This window comes from Zonotrichia leucophrys, chromosome 8 (genome assembly GCF_028769735.1).
Source record: "Zonotrichia leucophrys gambelii isolate GWCS_2022_RI chromosome 8, RI_Zleu_2.0, whole genome shotgun sequence".
NCBI classification, from domain to species: Eukaryota; Metazoa; Chordata; class Aves; order Passeriformes; family Passerellidae; genus Zonotrichia; species Zonotrichia leucophrys.
The window spans coordinates 6859934-6873289 of NC_088178.1; the positions used below are offsets into that span (position 1 = coordinate 6859934).

A 13356-nucleotide genomic window follows, 5' to 3' on the forward strand; every position below is an offset into this window, starting at 1 on the left:
GCCATTCATGGCAGCATCATTTTGCATGATGTCAGTGATTACCTCTGCTCTTACTCAGGACAACATCTTGTGCAAACCTGTGCCCCACAATTAGTAAGACAGTACTCCCAGTCAAAAAAAAAGGGAGGCAGCAATTGTTTTAATCACATCCTTCAGTGAATTTAAGCCCTGACATGTACACCTGCTTGTGCTAAATACCTCTGGTTATTGTCTCTCTCAATTTAAATATGAATGTCTATTACTCTAACCCACCACAAAGCTCTGAGTAGAACATGTAGCAACTAAGTTTCTTGCTCGTGTTGTGACCTGTAATGATCGCCATTCTTTCCACCGGTCTGGTTTAATGTTTCTTTGATGAATATTTTCCCCTCTGCTCAGCAGTTGAGTTGCCCTGGCCCAGTGGGTGCACGTGGTCTGCACACTGCCTGTCCTCCATGGAGAGGCAAGGACAGGGACAAAGGAGCACACAGCAGGGTTGTTCCACAAGAAAAGCTATTCCCCCGTGCTGCAGCCTCCCCATCAAGCAGCCTCTGACAGAAAGGAGCAGGAAAGGCTTCACAGAGCAGCTCCCTCCCCTGCAGAGAGGGCAGGGATAAAGAAAAAGCAGCAGCAGAGCTATTCTTGCACTGAGGGGACTTAAAGCCTATTCCTCTCAGCTGGACCTTGTAAATGGAAGTTCTGGAGAAGACGAGGGACAGCTGATGTCTTCTCCACTAAACCCACCTGCCTGACCTTTACATATCGATGTAATGGATGCTAGCAGGAAGGAAACAGGAATTCTGCACTTGATATTGCAAGCCCCTGTCTGGAAAATCCCTGTGCCTGGAATAGCTGGCAGAGCTCCAGGGCAGCCCAGCACACCATCCCCTTCTGCTCAAAGAACTCCAGTGGACTCAGCCAATACTGTTTGATTCAAACTCCTCCCCAGATCTCACCCCATAAGGTTTCAAAGTCTCACAGCCCCAGGGTCTGTTTGGGCTGGCAAACAGACTAACCAGCCATGACAACTACCTAGAGCCCTTTTTAGAGCTCCCCAACAAAAAAAAAAAAAAAATCCCAGGTAAATTAAAATGTATGGGTATTCTATATGCCACTGCAGGTACTGCTGGAGACCTGCAAATTTAATCTGGTGAAATGTGCTGTGATTAAACTGTGCCAGATTCCTTGTTCTGTCAAGTTAACAACAGGCCTTTCTATCCCTGGCTTTATTGCAGGAATTCAGAGCTCTGCTTTCAAAGGAAATAGCTTTAGGCTGCATCACATGTTCTACCTCCATATGGGGAATAGATATAAAACTCTTTTTTTCAACATATCCAGGAAAACTGAGTTGCTGTCAAGGCTGACATAACAGTCTGCTTTATCTCCTCAGACTAAAATAGCCTTTTCCTCACAGAATGCTAACACAGTTCTGTTTCTATATAAACGCCTATGGATTTATTGCAAATCTACTGATCAAACTAGCACTACAGTAACTTATGCAGACTACTTGGGGATTTTTTCCTCTTTAGAAAATTTGAATGTACTAGTATTTTTTCCTTTTAAACCTTTTAGTAAGTTGCTTTAGGAAGACAACTTTATTTCAGTGCATTTCCTAATTTGACAAGCACCTCAGAAAGCAGACTTGAACCAAACAGTGCTAACTCCTGTCTTTGGGCTGCCTCTGTCAGCTTGGAAGGGACCTTGAAGGTAATCTCATTCCACCCCTTTTATCACACCTTCCACTAGAGCAGGTGAAATTAAATATATGCCTTAACTTATCAAATGTCCATCTAACAGTGTTGTGGCCAGGTGAATTCCAGCTCTGGTGGCAGTGGTAATGTCTGACCCTGCCTACTCAGATCTGACCTGGTGGGAGGCTGCATTCCACTGCCAGTCACATGCACCCTGCCAGCTCCCAAACACCTTCCTGTCCTTTATGGCTTTGCCTGAAGCAGTAGGAATTCTTCCTTTTAGACACACATTCTGTAAACTGTTCGTAGCTGATGGTATGCCAATCCCCCTTCTCCTCACCTATTTCCAGTTCTCCAAACAAACATTTATGCAAATCTTTTTTTAGTAGCCTGCAAAGGACCTTAGAGGTGTATTCCAGCCTAAATAAGTATATGAAAAAAAGAAAGCAAAATTTATTATTTAGGTAAGCATTCAGCAGTTTTTCTTATACTTCTGAACTTTTTTCTCTCTGCTGTAGTTACTGGCAGGTTCTAAGTACTTGTGGATTCAAGTTCAAGACCTGATGTAATTCTGACAACAACAGACCACACCTTTTTAAGGCTTCTAAGAAAGGTGTGGTCCAGACAGGTTCTAAGTTGTGGTAACTATTTGTGTGTCTTGTGCTTGGAGGAATGAGTAAAGGGGTGAAAGGCAGCTGCATTGGAAAGTGCTATTATATAATGCACCCAGCTTGAGCTCCAATTATCCAGTAATGCAGTTTGGTTTTTTTTTGTTTCTTAAAGCTCCTCTTTTTTTCTGCTGTTAAATCAACATGGGCTTTAAATGTGAGAATTTTCCTTTAACACTTTTCAGCAACTGGTTTCCATTTCCTGGTAATTAGTAACTGCTGCCCTAGATATGCCAGAGCTATAGAACAAAGCAGACAAAATCCTTGGATGAAGCCAGAGGGGAGGGGGGATTGGGTCTTGTATTCTAACTCAGCAGCTTGTTTATGCTGCTCCCTTCTTTGCTGTTTCTAAGGGGGATTTAGGGCTCTTTTTTTTTTTTTTAAGCCTTGATTTTCCCTAAATGCAGACAGTCATGCAATGATATTTACAAGAGCTATGCTGGCCATCAGCTCTCCATGTTCACAGCAGGTGAGAGCCTGCACAGAAAGCCTGAAGAGCCAGACATCTGAAGCAGATGGAAATCCAGGGGGAGGTGGGGTGGGAGGGGTCAGATCTGATACAGTGACACTTGCATCCTCCTTTATTACTCTCACACTGACTGCCTAGAAATCCTTCTTAAATGGGATAATTATACTGTTCTTCAGCTCTGGTGTTTTCATTTAAATGCTCCTATGTGTTGCTCACCTTAATTTACTGAGATGTTACTGCTTTTTTAAGAAGGCAAATTAAAAAGCTGTCACAGAAACTGAAGCTGAGGCACCCAGGAAAGTTCAAGATATTCCCTTCCCTGGGAAACATGAAACAGAACAAAAATGAAGAACAGATCTTGCAGCACAGTTGGTATTTCCCATTATTATTATTTGCACTCTCTGCATGTTGGGTATTGGAAGGGAAAATAAACAGCTCTGAAACATCTCTTCGTTGTTCCTGAACAGTCTAGCTGGTCCCATTAGTCAGCCAGACACTCCAACTATTTTCACCTCCTTGCTTTGTTTACCCATGATAGCATGAGTGAATACATTTCTCCCTTACCATGCAAGTAGGTGTTATAATTTATGCTTTGTTTTCTTAAATAACCTCCTACAACAGATTCCTTCCTCTTCAAAATATAATCTCCACTGCACTTCTACTTTTCCACAGGCACCAGCTGAAGTCCCACTCATGTTGTCATTGCTGTAACCCCTGAAGTCTGATCCCAACACAAGAAGGATGTAGACCCTTTGGAATGAGCCCAAAGGAGGCCACAAAGTTGATCCCAGGGCTGGAGCTCCTCTGCTCTGGAGCCAGGCTGGGACAGCTGGGGGAGTTCACCTGAAGAAGACTCCAGGAACCCCTGGAGCCCCTTCCAGAGTATAAAGGGCCTCCAGGAGAGATGGACAGGGACCTGGGACAAGGGATGGAGGGACAGGACACAGGGAATGGCTTCCCACTGCCAGAGGGCAGATATAATGGGATACTGGGAAGGAATTGTTCCCTGTGAGGGTGGGCAGGCCCTGGCACAGGGTGCCCAGAGAAGCTGTGGCTGCCCCTGGATCCCTGGAAGTGTCACAGGCCAGGCTGGACAGGGCTTGGAGCAAGCTAGGATAGTGGGAGGTGCCCCTGCCCACGGCAGGGGATGGGACTGGATGGGCTGTAACGTCCCTTCCAACCCAAACCATCTAGTGATTTTATGATTCTGTAAGTGAGGCAGCCTGGCTAGAACTGGGCAGAATTTTCTCATGACTCACTGAGAGCTACCTGTCAGCCAAACCCTGTTGTAAGAAGCACATTGAGGGGCTGTGGGGAGACAGGAAGAGTTCAGTCTTCAAATGTCTTCATCCCTTTTCCTTTCTATTGAAACTTTCGGGAGAAGAAATCCTTGCCTGTCTGGAATAGAATAGAAATCACATCTATCTGCCAGCCCAAATTGTAGGTTTATAGCCCATTCCAAACCTGAGTCTGCACTGACAAGTTAGTAGATGAAAATAATAAAGTGCCACCCTTCAAACCAATGTTCTACTGAATACTACATAGAATTAAATCGTGTGGGCACGTCTGCCCACAACAACTTCAGGTTGTAGCACTAATGCTGAACTGTGATTCTACAAGTCAAAATTACAAAATTCTTCATGATACAGTACAAGAATTTCCAAACCAGCTAAAAATTATGGGCCTTTGTAGAAGAAAAAAATGTTACCTCAGAAAAAAATTACTTACTTGACAATTACTGCTGACTAAAGCAGAGTAAATAGAGGAGGTTTAGTACACTGTACTCACTATTGGATACAGAATTCTCAATCAGGTCTGCTATTTCCCAAATACATGGATAATATTTACATTACAGATTAACCTTGGAGTGAAAACATTACAAAACCTTGTAACTAGGTAAATATCTTTAAGCTAAATGTTCAAGTTAAATTTCAAACTCCTTTGTCCAGTTCATTATGTCCTACTGGGCAATGTTTTTCTGTTAAATACCTTTCTGAGTTGGTTTTGCTCTGGTTCATTATTCCTAAACAATCTCCTGAGGAAGTTCACAGGATAAGGAATTAGCATGTCTTTCCAAATACAAATGCCTCTTAAACTGTGCTGTCATTAGAGTCACAAGGTCTCCCAGCCTTGTTAGTGTGCATGTGGTGAGAAACAAGAAAAATATTGTACTTATGAGTGTTGGAACTTAAAAACAGAAGCACAGCTGATCACAGGCTCTCTTAATTCAATTATCCCACACAGCCTGCCTAGAAAAGACCTGCTCTGCCACAAGACATGCAGAGACCTCTGTCAGAAGCAGACAAAGTACTTCTAGTTCCCTTCATCTTTAGCTGGCATCACTTGACCTCCTCAAGAGGCCACTTAATATTCCTTGTGTATAAAATATGCTCAGGTTTACCCAGAGTTCCTCTCTTGTAATGTAACCTCCTCAACACATTCAAAGAATGAAAAAAAACGTTGCCATAATAAGGCAGAATCTTTTTTCTCTAACAGAAAGACTTAGCAAGTTTATATTGCTTCATCAATGTAAAATAGCCTGGACTCAACTAAAACTTTTGTAACCCAGCCTGTAGCAGATCTGTTTTATCAACATAAAATGCCATTAATAATTAGATCCCTCACTCCTCTGACCATGGAAACAAAATTATGCGTACCATATAACATCCTTCGTGCTTCAGAAATCTTTTAATCTCTGTGTTAGCTATCTTTTCATCACTGTCATCATAAAAATGGATATGGATTTGAAAATGGGTCATGCAAAATGAAAATATTCCAGAAATGATGCCCCAAGATATAATCAGAACCATTACATCTTTATATTTCACTGGGTTCAGTGGAGCTATAGTGACTTAAGTAATTCTTTTCATAGTAGTCAGTGATCAGAAAATACTTCTGCACATTCAGTAACGCTTCATCATTCATTCTTTATACACTATAGTAGTTTATTTTTCAATTTATACTCACGAGTTTGGTCTCAGGAGGTTCGTGGCAATTTCATATATTCATATAAGCTCTCAGTTTCATAAACGTAGGGTCATGAATAATTGTCATCACGCAAGAGGGATGTAAAGCCTACCAAGATTTTTTTTAAACTGAATAACCCTTATCTCACACCAGGGATTTCTTGGTTTTAAGTGTCTCCAATTAATTACTGCTGCCTCATAGATTCATAAGCTATCCAATATTTCCTGGAGAGACACAAAGACAGAATTCTTTCAGAGAAGCACATCCAGAAAATATCACTCTCTCACTAAAGAGAATGCTCCCAACTGACTGTGCTAACAGATAATGTTTCTTACATCTTCAACAGCTACAGTCTTGAAAATATTTACAACTTTTTTATCTTCCCCCTTTCTCATGGTGCCATATGAAATCTCACTGGCATCATTAACTTTTTGAAATGCCCTGCATATCATTTGGAGCTGGACTATTCTCATGTGAAATCATTTTAATTGAATTTGAGTAAGAAGCTCTTACTCCATCCACTAAATCTGGTTTGTTTTAGCTCCACCTTTCAAACTGCACAAATGCATGACATCTCTCAAAAATGTACAGTGTATATACTATGAGGCGATACCCAACTTAGTTAGTGCTACTGAAGTCTGATCAGTTCCCATAGAAATAAATTTAAAACATTGTGTTGACTTAGTGACAACTGATTTCACCCTAGAAGAGTGAGACTCTGCTTATATGAACACAGAGAATAAGGTATTTCTTTGACTGTTTAAAGAGAGAATGAAAATTCAGGAATCTCTTATTAGAGAGAAGGAGAGAGATAAGGACATAATTCCAGTGAAGTCAGCAGAGATAAACTGATAGAACTGCTTTCAGATGAAATCTGATGAATGATGCGAAACCAGAGTAGCTGTTACAGCCTCAGGTTAAAACCAAGACACAAAATAGAGATATTTCACAAGATAGAGACAGTGATGTGTTTATGAACATAATGACATATATTCAGCTCAGCATTTTCATCTTTTTCCTTTCATACTTGCATTTATGATCTCATCTGGGTTTCCTGCCCTTGATTTCTCAGCAGCCATAACCTGCAGTACTCTGAGCTTAGGGACTCTGAGTTGCTCTAGATTGTTTCAGCACCTGTGGGACTGCAGCAGCACTGTCACCTGGACTTTTTAAGCTCTTACACTACACATACTACATGTAGGGCTGAAGAGTTCCCTGAAAAACAAGCTTACCCACCTCAGTCAAGGTTCAGAGGTCTTCCTGTAGTACCTGATGTGCTTTGACTCTCTTGGACCTTCCAGAGTGAAGGATAGCAGCTGAAAAAGCTGAATGAGTCTGTGTGTGACTGGGCTCTTTGGGGTTCCTGCAATGAGCTCTGAAACCCTTTCCGGAGGCTTCCATGGAGCAGGGACCAGGCTGAAGCTGTTACCACCTGGTGGGTGTGAAGTGAAGGGGCACTCACTGCTTCCCTCCTTATCTAAAACTTGCCAGCATTCATCTCTAGTAGGACAATTCCTGTGTATCTGCACCAACCTTTGGATATAACCACTCATTACCAATGAAGTGCTAAAGTAGCAATTCTAAAAGCTTTAAATTCTTTTATACTTAAAAAAGAGCTGTATACTCACACAGCATCTGGATTTTTGGAAAATCAGTCATAGAGTGGTTTTTGTTGGAAGGTCATGTCATCCGACCCCCTGCCATGGGCAGGGACAACTTCCACTATCCCAGGTTGCTCCAAGCCCTGTCCAACCGGGCCTTGGACATTTCCAGGGATCAAGGGGCACCCATAGCTTCTCTGGGCACCGTGTAATTCTCCTTACAGATGAGTAACCGCCACTACTTAAAATAAAGTAGCTGGGCCTCCAGCCACATTAAATGCTTTGTCTCTTTAATTGATCTGGTTTTGCAAGTGAAAAGGTGTATTGGATGTTAAAGCCCAGCTGCTTTTTGGTGGGACAGTTTCCATAACTGGGAAAGAGAGGAAAAAAATATTCCCATGCTCATTTCAACACTGAAGTTCTTCATTAAAACAAAAAATACATTAAGCATGGAATATAAATACTAATTTTAGAAGAAAGGGCAAATAAGGCACTGTGAATAAAGACAGTGAGTAAGGAAATATAGCTGAGATGGATTTGATTAATACATTAGGAATGACAAAATAACCCAAGCAATGTTCAGTTTCCCAGCATTAAGTAACCTTAATTACTTTATTCTTCTCTAATATGTGTTTGCCACAGGGCATCAATCTACCATGTTGAACAGTAAATTTATGTATTTCCTTATGTAAGTCTCAGTATCAGCAGCCTCTTTTAAAAAGCAAAGTTAAGGTCATGCAATGTTCTATATTTGCAGTCTACAGCCCACAGGAGCCAGATTCAGTCTCCCACTGAATCCCCAACCACCAGCCTGAGCCTGGTTAATGTGAGATTTTTTACCCTGGGGAGTGTAATTGGTGTCTGGTCTGTCTGCCACTCACTGAAAGAGTGCATTTACCACTTGCTCTAGGTGAGAAAGCGAGTAGCAAAACTATAACTCCATGTCCCTACCAGGTTTTACAGCTGTATGTATTTTTACATATGAACATTTATCTGCATTTTCCAGGGGTAGGAAGTGATAAAATGAGGGACAATAATTTTAAACTGAATGAAGTAGATTGGATATTAGGAAGGAATTCTTCCCTCTGAGTTTGGTGAGACCCTGGCACAGGGTACCCAGAGAAGCTGTGGCTGCCCCTGGATCCCTGGAAGCGTCACAGGCCAGGCTGGACAGGGCTTGGAGCAAGCTAGGATAGTGGGAGGTGCCCCTGCCCATGGCAGGGGTGGGACTGGATGATCTTCAAGGTCCCTTCCCACCCAAACCATTCTGGGATTCTGTGACATTGACAGGAGGTTGTGGAGAGCAGCAGTGATGAGGGAAGATTTCTGCTGCCCAACCTCAGCCAAACCTTGTTATCATTATATTTCAAGAATTCTATTATCATTACATTGCAAGGGTTCCATATTGCTAGAGTTTCATACCTCCCCAATGTTTCTCATAGGCAGCTCCTCCAGGCACTACCTCTTCCTTATCCTCACAGCAGCCAACTGAGTCCAGCTCCTCTCAACCAGCCAATCCACTCTTTTATAACACTCTTCTTATTGGCTACAGCTGTGGCCTGTTAACATCAGGCCTGTTCCCAATCTCTAATAATTGGCTCAGCTGCAACTCCTTAATGGGGTAAGATTACTTTCTAAACTATCTATATTTTCTTATATTGTACTCCCCTAGAAAACCTGTATCAAGAGCAAAGTGCTCTGAATTCCCCCTCTTGCCTATGCCTGGCAATGATTTTTGTCACGTGCAGAGGAGCCAAGGGCTGCACTGGTGCTCCCCAGCTGTGCTGTGCCTTTTCCCCCTTCCCAGGAGAAGGGGGGCCAGCCCAACACTGCTCTCAGGGCTTCTGCTGTGGCTCGTTAGACACAGCCTGCTGCCAAGTGGCCAAAGACCCCAAATGAACTGTGAAAGGATAAAGAGGGACAAAGGAAGAGTTAACATGAAACATCTGAAAGCACATTCCCCTATTTTCAAATTCTCCATATATTTCTCTCAATGTAAATTATCTGTAGAGAGAAAGAGATAATGGCTGTTTATAGAAGTGCCACTATTTGTTATCACTATGAAATAAGAGCAATTTCTGAAAAAAGTAAAATTATCTAAATTATGAGAGAGGTAGCTAAACTTCACAGTGGTGACATTTCAAACTGTAAATATTGGAATGAAGCAAGCAAGTGAATAATCCCTTTCCATAAAGCATTGCTCATAATAGCTGACATTTTCCAGGCCTTATTTTAGCCCCTTGCTGTATGTCAAATACTACTGCCACATTAAAATATAAATTTCAACTTAGAAATGTTACGGAAATAACTCCTCACTAACCTGAGGAAAGATGTCACTGTCAAATCAAACCAAACGAATTCACTAGCATAAACCAGCTTGTCTTCTGGTATGAATGGACTGCAAAGAAATAAAATGACATTTGTAAAAAGACAAACAGAATTGGAGTAAGGGGCCAGAATACCTTTCTGGAGGAATCTGATGGATTATTATTTTACATTACATTTTCCCTGTGTTGTATTGAGCCCATCAACCATTGTGCATCCAGTTCTGGGCAGGGAACATCTGAGTTTTATTCATTTTAAATATTTACTCTGATGCAACCAAAAGCAGTTTTGCATTTCAAATGGATTCCTTGTATTTATCCCCTCATTAAACAACCTATTTTTCAGCTGGAGACAGGTTTCATATAGTGAAATGTTAATATTTAAAACTAACATCTTCTCATGTTGAGGATGCTACCTGCTGATTAAACAAGGTATTCAGCTCAGCTGGGCAAGTTACTTCACATCTCTGAGATGTCAGCACTCATGGGTTCAGATTGATAGCCTCTCCTCTGTGGAAAGATGGGGCAGGGTTTATTAGGGCTTTGTAAAGTTTAAATGAAGGATATTGATCCTGATATGTGAGGAAGATCTTGCTCTTCCTCCCAATCCAGCATGAAATTTAGGTTTCACAGTCTGAGTCTGGGGTGGCTGGGCTGTGGCCTATTGACCCACTGATAAGCAGCATGTAGGTGAGCATTTAAACATCAAAGCCCTGACTGGGGAGGGTGAGATGATCCAGGTTAAGCAGCTTCCATGAAGTTTAGCTTTGGGGCTGCACAACGCCCTTACATACGAGGCAGAGTAGCTCAGTTGGAGTTTGGCAGTCAAGGATGGCTCCCTCAGTCTGTTACCACGCTGAAGGTCAAGGTCCTGCTACTCTGATGCTTTTCGGGTTTAGGAGAATATTTTATTTTAGCATTTGTTCTCAGAAAGAATTTGCATAAGAGATTATGAGCATGGAAGTGTACAAGAAATGTCTGGATGTGGCACTCAGTGCTCTGGACTGGGTGACATGGTGGGGGATCAGTCACAGATTGGACTCCATAACTTTGGAGGCCTTTCCCAACCTGAATGATTCTGGGATTCTGTGTTTTCCACAGACAAGGTGTGTGAGTTGATTCTCACATTGCTTTTGAGCTTAGTACACCTCTTCCTGCTCAGCAGTTGTATCTGAGCTACATTCCCAATCCCAAACTCAAGCAGAACAAGCTAATTGCTGAGAGACTTGCTGTACACAGAACTACTAGTTGCAATTTGAGTATAACACACAAGAAGGCTGACATTAAATTTTGCCATCTGGCCTCCATCAGCTCACATGGACTGGGGTTGTACACTTCATTTCCCATCACATGCCTTCCCAGTGCATTCCATGGTAGTCAGCCTTCAAAGGCATCAGTTATAATCTACAAGCCCCATTAAATTGTCATAAATATTCAGCTTTGGTGATAACCTCCCGAACACCCTGTACTTGATGTTGTCTTTCACCAGGGAATAATTTCCCTTGATAAACACTGATGAAAATGCATTCAAAGTTAATTGATAGGATTTCCATTTTTTCACTCTGAGCATAGTTACATTCAAATTTGCTCTGTTGCACAAGCCAAGGATCAGTTGTCTTAGAGAGGGACTCACTATGCCTGACTCCAGCATCTTCCCACAGGCATTTGTGTGACAGTCTCCTCCAGCCAGCCAGAAGTCTTTTGCCAGCCATTTTCAGTCTCAAGGACAGCATCAGTCTTGTGGTGGGAAACCTTATGAAACTGAAAGCTGCTGTCACCGTCAGCAATCCTGACACCCTCCCTGCCTTTCACACAACATGTGATTTCTCCCTGAAGAGATGTTTCCCAGAAAACAGATGTTTCTCTTTGAACCAGAATTATTTTAAAAGGTACCTTTTAGAAGTTTAATTTATCTTTTAGTGGCAGTGGTATCAGGAGCATCATCGTGAAGTCTGGCAGTGTTCCATTCTAAACGGAACTGATAGTACTGAACTGTCTCTAATCAAAACTTACTTGATATTTAGTGACAAAACCACCATAATTAAAAATACCAGCACAAATTTGTCAAGGTTTTTGCAACATTTGATATCATTAGTTCAAAACAGGAAGAGAAACAGCAAATATAGATGTGTTTTTGTATTGCTTATTGCTTCTGATGGCATCATGTCCACAGACTGCTTTCTGCAAACATGCCTCCATCTTACAGATCATTTCCTTCCTCAAAGCCCTCCAAAGATTAGTGACTATGTCAACATGGGTTTGTACAAGAGCAGCCCTCAGGGCCAGAGCAGGGTAGTTGTAAAGTTGGAAATGCTAAAGCAAAAATGCCTTAAACATATGAGTGTGTCACTCTGTTCTTAGTGGAAGTTAAAAAGCACCATCATTATATTAAGAATTCCAAATGTTTTCTGTTCCCTGCTGGTTTACAGTAAAATCATCACCCAGCTCCTAAAGATTCAGTGATTGCCAAAAGCTTCTCTGCAAAATTTCCCATTTTGTTCTCGTCCATTTGCCAGGTACCATTGCTGTTTCCCTTTTCCTGCTCTTGCTGTAGCTGGAGAAGCCAACCTGGTTGTGTTTACTTTGCATGAACCAGACTGTGCAGAGGGAATCAGACACACAAACCTGCTGGGGAAAGGGCAGGGTCAGAGAGCATCAGGAAGATCTGAGGATTCTGTTACCTGATCTCATCTTCCAGCTCATGGATTGCTGCAAGGCCAGCTCTGCTGAGCTCCTCCTGCTTTGGGAATTAGGATGTCTGGGCACCTCACATCACTGGGCTCATCATGTGTAGGTTACCTGTGATCAAACCGTAAGGGAAATCACCCCGATGCACATAAAGGGAAATAAAAGGACAATTTATCCTTTCATTCTTGTTACTTGTACAGCAAATTAATCCACTCCCTATTCCCTGCTGTGAGGGTGGGCAGGCCCTGCCACAGGGTGCCCAGAGAAGCTGTGGCTGCCCCTGGATCCCTGGCAGTGCCCAAGGCCAGGCTGGATGGGGCTTGGAGCAACCATAGATAGTGGAAGGTGTCCCTGACCATGGCAGGGGAGTTGGGTGAGGTGATCTTTAAGATCTCTTCCAACCCAAACCAGTTTGGGATTTTGTGATTCTATTGATGGGATTTTCAAAGCAAAGCCACAATTTTAGCATCCAAAGTTGATTTATTTACAATTAAATCCTTAATAGCAGGTGTTTGGAAGTATTTAAGCCTTGAAGAAAAGGAAAAGCTCCAGGCGCTTTTGAAAGGGCTCTATTTTTCACAAGTTATCCATCAGCCTTTTTCCTTGGAAAAGGCACAGAGTTCAGTCTCTTTGTCCTAAAATTTCCAGATCAGGATATGCAAATAGTGGGGCTTGGCTGTCTTGTTCATCATTTGGGGAGAATTTATGCTACTTTCCATGGATACTGGGCCATGATGAAGCATATTGCACTCAAAAAATATAGAGAGATCCACAGAAAGAGATCAGTCCCTAGGGATTTACCCTAAAAACAGACTGGGATGTCAGTTAGATGCCTAATGGGATTTTCAAAAGTACCTTCACAGACTCAGCATCCAGTTGCACTGAGATTTAGGCATCTCATTTTCTTTTTCTTAGATTTTCCTTTGAAAATGTGATGTCTGAGTGCCAATTGCATTTCTAGGGACACAA

The 13356-nt window shown here is 42.1% G+C and overlaps 1 long non-coding RNA gene across 3 annotated transcripts in view; it reads right to left on the bottom strand.

Annotated features, from left to right (window-relative positions):
* The window catches only part of LOC135451064 (uncharacterized), a 63756-nt gene extending 54892 nt beyond the window's left edge, over nt 1-8864 (bottom strand). For 2 of the 3 annotated variants that reach the window (XR_010441206.1, XR_010441205.1), the window contains exon 1: nt 8798-8864. This is a non-coding gene — a long non-coding RNA (uncharacterized LOC135451064). Of the gene's footprint in view, nt 1-5751; nt 5999-7010; nt 7207-8797 lie in introns of those variants that run through there. The other variant, XR_010441207.1, reaches the window with a different exon arrangement.
* Between the last annotated feature and the right edge of the window lie 4492 nt (nt 8865-13356).